The sequence below is a fragment of the Ursus maritimus genome, unplaced genomic scaffold, assembly GCF_017311325.1.
Source record: "Ursus maritimus isolate PB19 unplaced genomic scaffold, ASM1731132v1 scaffold_23, whole genome shotgun sequence".
NCBI lineage: Eukaryota > Metazoa > Chordata > Mammalia > Carnivora > Ursidae > Ursus > Ursus maritimus.
The window spans coordinates 557,834-566,007 of record NW_024424786.1 but is presented as its reverse complement, the minus strand read 5'-3'; positions in this window follow the sequence as shown (position 1 = coordinate 566,007).

The window sequence follows — 8,174 nt, the reverse complement described above, 5'->3', positions numbered from 1 at the left end:
ATGATCGCATCACTTATAAAGGAAAGAAATCAGGCTGACATTAGACTTCCCCATAGCACTATTTAACTCCAGTACAATGAAGCAATTCTTATATTCAAGGAACATAAATTAGAGACAACAATTTTATATCCAGACAAACTGTCTTTCAAGCCTAAAGGCTAACAGTTCAAACATTCAAGAACTCTGGGAAAATTGTTCTCATGAGACTTTCCTGAGGAAAATAGCAGAATGTGATGGTGAGTTTTATGTGTCAACTTGACTGGGCCTTGAGGTGGCCAGGTATGTGGTCAAACATGATTCTAGGTGTGTCTGAGGGTGTTTTGGACGAGATTAACATTTGAATCAGACCAAGTAAAGAAGTCTCATCTTATCAGTGGAAGACTTGAAAAGAATTAAAAGGCTGACCCTCCCCTAAGTAAAGGGAATTCCTTTTACCGTGTGGCTTGAGCTGGGACATTTGTCCTTTTCTGCCTTTGGACTTGAACTCAAACATCAGCTCTTCTTGGGTCTCAAGCCTGCTGGCTTCTGAACTAGAACTGCACCATTGGAAGGAAGGAAGGAAGGAAGGAAGGAAGGAAGGAAGGAAGGAAAAGGAGTGAAGGAAAGGAAGGAGGGAAGGAAGGAAGGAAGGAAGGACAGAGGGAAGACCCGATTGGTTCTGTTCTCCCGAGAACCCAGACTACTAGAGAATGAACACTAGTCAAAATGAGATAACTGGGAAAAAACAGGCAAACAGAATGTCAGTGAGCATCGAATATATTTAACTACAGACCCAAATAAAAACAAAGGTGGAGGTATAAGTGACATAAAAGAATATACATGGTATACATACACTCCAACAATTTAGAAATGAGAGGAGAAAGATAGAATATGGTGGAGTGGAAAAGAAGTGACTTGATTACTTGATTCCTAATAGCCAGAGGTCAATAGTTACCACTCAGAACTAACTGGAAGGGGCAGTTCCTGAGTGTGGCAATTGAAGATCAGACTTCGGAGATCTTAGAATGAACACAGCTGTACAATGAAGATGAGACTTGAGTTTAATTCTCAGCTCTGCTGCTCCGGACTTTAAGTAATTACATTTAGCTGGCCCATGGAGATGTGGATACCCACCTGAAATGATTATTCTTCTGGAAAGTTGCCGAAAGGCTGGCTTGGGTGGACCCTGACCCCCCGGGCTGTTTGTGTGAAGGAGTCATGCCTCCTCTCCTTATAGGCAACAGCCAAGAACTTGACTGATTTTCTGCGGTGCTAATTCCTATGTCAAAGGTGATTCTAGGAGTGGGAGACACCACCTTCCAATTTCGGGTCCTTCCTTGAGAGGGTTTGGTCTGCCCACTGGATCCTCCCCAGACTTTCTCCTGTTTCTTCGAGCTGCTTCCTGCCCTGCTGCTATTTTTTTTTAAGTTTCTCTCTCATTATAAACATTTAAAAATTGTTTTACTTAAAGATGTTTGTCTAATCTTAGAGTGCATTTATCATGATGAGCACTGAGTAATGTACAGAATTATTGGATCATGATATTGTTCACCTGAAACTGATATGACACTGTATGTTAATTATACTTCAATAAAAAAATATATTTCTCCAATCTTATTCTTGTGATTTTATGTATTTTTACCTTTACAATTTGAATTTTTAAGTTTAGTTCTTAATCCTTAAATCTCATCTACTTGTACTCCTTTTTATACTTTTTACCTTATGTTTTTACTCTTTTATCTTAATCTTTCATCTCATTTACTTTCATATTTTTAACCTTTTCTTTTGCTGGTTTATGGCCTTTTATATTTTCTTGTAAATCTCATCCATTCTATTCTATTGTTATTTTTAAGTTCTTAACCTTTCGTCTTTATTGTAATTTATATTCTCTTAAAAAATGCATATTGCTTTTCTATTGTTGTTTTAATCTCCTTCTAACCCTCTATATTCTCTCTCATGATTGAAATAATAATATTCGATTTTCCCTTTTCTTATAGATCTGCTATAATTTTCATTTCTTTTTACAATGACCAGCCAGAATGCATTCCTGTAGCTGTGGTAGCAAAAGAAAAGCTCAGCCCTAAGGAGAGGTTGGGCCCTTGTTCCTTGCATTCATCCTAAAAGTTATACCCTGTTCCTCCAGAGGCTGAGACACTCCCTGTTTTTAAATCATTGATCTCCAAGTCAATTGGGCCTGCTAGGATCAGTTTCTATTCAGCTGCATATTAAACTTTTGTTCCATTGCCTCGAGGGAGATGTTTTCTCTCTGACTTCCTACCAAGCAGAATGCTGATTACACTTGACCCTTGAACCACATAGGTTTACACTGTGCAGATTCACTGACATGTGGATTTTTTTCAATAAATCCGGTACTGCAAATGTATTTTCTCTTCCTTATGATTTTCTTTTTTTTTAAATGTACAGTTCTCTGTTTATTTACATTGTTGTGAAACAGATAGCCAGAGCTTTTTCACCTTGCAGAACTGAAACTCTGTACTTTCTCAATGACTCTCCTTTGCCTCCTGCCCCCAATCCTTGATAACCACCAGTCTACTATTTGACTACTTTAGATATCCATATAAGTAGAATCATAGAGTATTTATTATCTGGGGATTGGTTTATTTCATTTAGTATAGTATCCTCAGGCTTCATCCATGGTGTAGCGTGTGACAGGAATCCCTTCCTTTTTAAGGAGGCATAGCATTCCATTGTATGTATAAAGTACATTTTGTTTATCCATTCATCCATTGTTGGACCTTTGGGTCTTCCACCGCTCGGCTGTTATGAGTAGTGCTGCTATTACTGTGGAGGTGCAGATATCTCTCTGAAACCGTGCTTTCAATGCTCTTGGATCTATACCCGAAAGTGAAAATGCTGGATCATAAGGTAGTTCTATTTTTAATTTTTTGAGGAACCCCCACAGTAAATGATCTTCCTTATGCTTTTCTTGATAACATTTGCTTCTCTTGAGTTTACTTTAGTATAAGAATGCAGTGTATAATGCATGTAACATGCAGAATGTGTGTTAATCGACCATTCTGTTACTGGTGAGGCTTCCAGTCAAAAGTAGGCTATTAGTAGTCAAGTTTTTGAGGGGTCAAAAGTTACACACCCCTACCCCATGGTGTTCAAGGGTCAACTGTATACTGAGAAGGTAGACTTAAGAACTTGGGTTTTTCAAAAGACATCATCAAGCAAATGCACAGAGTGGGAAAAGATATTTGCAAAACATACATCTAACTAAGGATTTGTATCCAGAATATATAAGGAATGCCTATAAATCAATTAGAAAAAGGCAGCCCAACTGAAAAATGGACAAAAGGCTTGAATGGACACTTCACAAAGAGAACCACCAAATGGCAAAAAAACCCAAGAACCCCCAAACCAACTCTATGAAAAGGTACTAAACTTCTTTAATCATCCAGGAAATGCCAATTAAAGCCACAGTGTACCACCACACACCCACCAGAATGGCTAAAAAGAAAAAGATGGGAAGTTCCCAATTAAGGCTGGTGAGAATGTGGAGCAAAGTGAGGTTTCCTACACTGCTGGGGCAAGTGTACATCGGCACAAGGATTTGGGGAAACTGTTTGTCAGTGTCTAACAAAGCTGAACATATGTGTATCTTACTACCCAGCTGTTTCACTCCTAGTTATATCCCCAGTAGAAAGGCACTCCTTCATGGAGTCACCAAACAATATGCACTAGAATGAATCACAGCAGCACTATTCGTCACAGTAAAAACTGGATATTACCCAAATGTCCATCAAAAAGCGACTGAATTAATGGCCACATGTTCACCTAATGGAACACTACACGGAAATGAGAATAAATGGTCTACATCCATGCAAAAATATATATGAAATTCAGAAAACACAATATTGAGTGAAAAAAGCCAGACCCAAATGAGTATCCATTCATTATTCCATTTGCAGAGTGTACAGAAAGATAAAACTAATCTATACTTTTGGACAATTAGGGCAGTGGTTACCCTTGGGGTAGGCACACTAACTGGAAATGACCACACACTGGTCATGTTGTTTCTTGATCTTGGTGCTGGTTCTATGTGGGTTTAGTTTGTGAAAATTCATTGAGCTCAACATGTATAGTACGTTCACTAGGAAAGTATATCAGGCTTCAATAGAAAGTTAATGAAAACTTACCTTATAGTCTATAGCATGATGACCAGGATAAAGGAAAGTAACTTCTGGCACATAATAACTATTCAAAAAATGACAGCTATTTTTATTACTGCTACATAATAGCAAAGATTTCCTGATGAATATCTGCTACAGCTAATACTACCAGCTTGATGTTACGTCGCTCGTTGCTCGATGTTAGCTTGACAAATGAGATCCTGTCCAGTCCTGACTCTGCTGCAGTGACTTTGAAATTTGTCAAAATTTGTGCAGCAACGTTGAGCGTCGTTGGATGTGTGACCCAAACCCCAGGGAACAGTAACGTCTGTTAACATGGAATTATTGCTCTCTACTTTTAATATTTTTCTAAAGCAGTTCTGGCAAGTGAGGCCAAGAGCCACAAAAGGGCGAAGACCTAGGTTTTCCAGAGTCATGTCCAGCATGCATTTCACATACAGCTGCATTATCTAGGAGAGATTGAGAAATGGCTGCACTCGGGACTTTTGCAGGGGCCAGTGACTTTGAGGAGCATTTGAGATGCTGAGCTGTCCGTTGTTTCCTGTCTCCTCAGCACCTACTGGTCCCGTTTGCCCTCTGTGTGAAATTTTTCTATTATCTGCCACTGCCATAGGGATCCCGAGGCTAAATTCTCAGGTAGCTCCTGATGTGTAATTCATGGTGAGTATTCCTATTCATTTGTTTGTTTACACTCCTCTTTATTCCAGAGAGGCTCAGAGTGGCTTTCATGAACACTCTTGCTGGAGCCACCTGTAAGGGTCTCTGCCTAGCCCGTGACCCTCCCCTCTAAGAACTGCTCCTCGCGTTTATAATGGTGGGTACTGAAGCCATATTTGCACGTCATTACCCCGCCCTCAGCCCTCATGGTCCTGAGGGAACAGACCTGGTGGAAATGACTGGCTCAAGCTGACCCAACTGCACTTTTTCTCCTGTGACTTCGAATTTGGTACTTGGAGACAGCGGTCATGTTCCACTGACTGGCTGAGTGAGACCATGTCAACTTACCTTTCTCACAGAGAAGAAAGGAAATCTGGTCTACGGAGGCAGACAGAATGAAACAGATGCATAGAAAAAAGTAGAAATGGGGTGCTTGGAGAAGAGAAACAAGAGAGACTAGGAGAAAGAATGCCTTGGTCTCTGCTATTTCTCTCAATCCCAGCTTTTGTGTCTCCTGCAGCCAATTGCACACTTCTTCCCGCGTGTCTAGGAGATAACCCTATAATATTACAACAACCCCGTCCTATTCTGTTTAGGTTAAACCAGCTCAAGTAAGTTATCCACAAACAGTCTTCCATTAAAATAAAATAAGTTGCAACAAAATAAAGTCACATTTAAAATGTGTTGACAGGGGCGCCTGGGTGGCACAGCGGTTAAGCGTCTGCCTTCGGTTCAGGGCGTGATCCCGGCGTTATGGGATTGAGCCCCACATCAGGCTCCTCCACTATGAGCCTGCTTCTTCCTCTCCCACTCCCCCTGCTTGTGTTCCCTCTCTCGCTGGCTGTCTCTATCTCTGTCGAATAAATAAATAAAATCTTTAAAAAAAAAAAAAAAAAATAAAATAAAATGTGTTGACAAGGGCGCCTGCGTGGCTCAGTTGGTTAAGTGTCTGCCTTCGGCTCGGGTCATGATCCCAAGGTCCTGGGATCGAGCCCACATGGGCTCCCTGCCCAGTGGGGAGTCTGCTTCTCCTTCGCCCTCTCCCCCTCCCTCCTTCTCCTGCTTGCTCTCTTGCTCTCACTCTCTCTCTCAAATAAATAAAATCTTTAAAAAATAAAATAAAATTGTTGACAAATGGAAAATGAGACCTGAAGGCTGGTGTGATGTCAGGCGAGAGGGGAGGACGTGAATGACAGCCCCAGGACCCTGGGCATTGCTGCTGGCAGCCAGAAAATGCCCAGGATGAGTCATCAAGTATCAGCTGTTCCCGACCCTGACGGCCCAGTAGGGACACAGGGAGCTTCTGACAGGTCCTCCTTGCCCCGCCCCAGAGGCCATGATTTAATTGGTCTGGACTGGCTCTTTATGATGTAAAAGCTCCCTTGTGTTTCTCTAGTGCCGCCAGGGTGGAGAGTCACTGAGTTACCTTAGTCACCACATGTAGAAAGAAAAATAACAGACCAAACAAGAACAGTTTCTCAAAAGAGGTCCAGAATGGTCCTGAGGCCACCGAGAGAGTGGTTTCTCCCACAGAGCTGCGTCCGCAGGGTGTGCAGGATGCAGTAAACAGTCTCCTCATTTTCCACAAGGAAAGGCCCGGATGTGATAATCCCCAAACACCGTCCACAGGATGGGGCGCAGGATCTCTGTCGCCTGGCTTCAACTTGGAATGGGTTTTGGAGTATTTAGAACAGATGCTTATACTAAGACTCCTGAAATTTAAAGCAAGCTTTTTTCCCCTGAGGAAAGGGCCTGTAATTTCCGTCAGACTATCAGTGGTGGCTCTGAGCCCCCAAAAGTTTCAGAACCACTAGAGGAGAATTCACATACAAGAGTCTCTCAACTGCCCAGTGGGCTTCTAGGGAGACTCCTTTACAAACAGCTGACACGCACTAGAGCTGCCATATTGCGGAGTTGAGCAGGGGACCAATCTGCCTCCACAGCCGGCCAGTGGGATCAGGATCGGCGTGCCCTTCAGGAAGCTGAGGAGCCTGGCAAGGACACATGTGTGAATAGAAGGCCAAGGGGAAGTCTGAAGGAGCCCTTGGTGAACCGAGATCCTCCTCAGAAAGCCTGTGAGATACACTCTAGTACACAGACAAAAGAGCAAACAAGACCCGAAAGTTCTTCACCTGGGCACCAAACAGCAATAATTTCTGCCTGGAAAAAATTTAGAGCAGGTGGACCAAATACCCATCTTGTTCATAAAATATCTCTGTAAACACCCATGGAACATTTAACCTTGAGAAATATAGTTTCCCGGTGCCCTCTCTAAACTAAATTGTTTGCAAAATATATGACTCTGTGACTGAATTAGTTAACGTGTTCCTTAGGGTTATTGTCCATAACTCAGTTTAATGCTGGAGGCTGTCTACCAAAAATGATGACTTTGTTTTTAGAAGCATTTGATCTGTAGTCCTTCTTTGCAACATTAATTCAATAGTAGGTAAGTTATCTACTAAGGTTGGTCTTGGCTCATGACACAAAACTATAGTATCTATGCATAAGTGAATTACCCCTTTCAATTTTTTATAACAAGGGGGTGATACCCTGATACCCTAATCACTGAAGAGGAGTAGCAAGACTTTGAGGTGTTGATTAAACAGAAGACAAGCCAGAAAAATATCTGTTTTATTTCTTCGGGAAATTCTATCTGATCAAAAGAATACTCTTACTGGGTAGTTCCTAAATCAGGGGTTGGCAAACCACAGCCCACAGCCCAAATCTGGTCTGCAGCCTGTTTTTGTGTGGCCTACAAGCCAAGAATGTTCTTTTGCATATTGAAGTGGTTGGGAAAAAATCAGAAAAATAGTATGTTTGTAACACACCAAAATGAAATGAAATTCAAATTTCAGTGTCCATAAATAAGATTTCATTGGACCACAGCCACACTTACTTGTTTATGTGGTGTCTGTGGCTGCTTTCATGCGACAATGACAGAGGTGATTAGTAGCTGCACACATTATACGGCCCACATAGCCTAAAATATTTATGATCGGGCCTTCTACAGAAAAAGCCTGTAGACCCCTGTTCTAGATAAACACAAGCAGCATCTATGTCGAGGCCCAGTAATGCTTGTCCACGGGTCGAAGACCAAAGAAATGTCAAATACCACCAGTGATCTTCTATTATTCTGAACAGATTTTCCCCATAAGAAATAGTACAATAATCAGCAGGATAACCATGCCTAAAACATACTTGTGCCCAATAAATAACTATGCCTAAAACATACTTGTGCCCAATATAGAACACTAGCTTGAGAAACGCAAGTTTACCTTTCGATTAGAAAACAAAAAGACAACCAAGCATAAATTTACAAGAAATATCTAATAATCGTGGAGCATAAGGGGAATGTTCTTAAAAACGGGAGATACCAGGTTT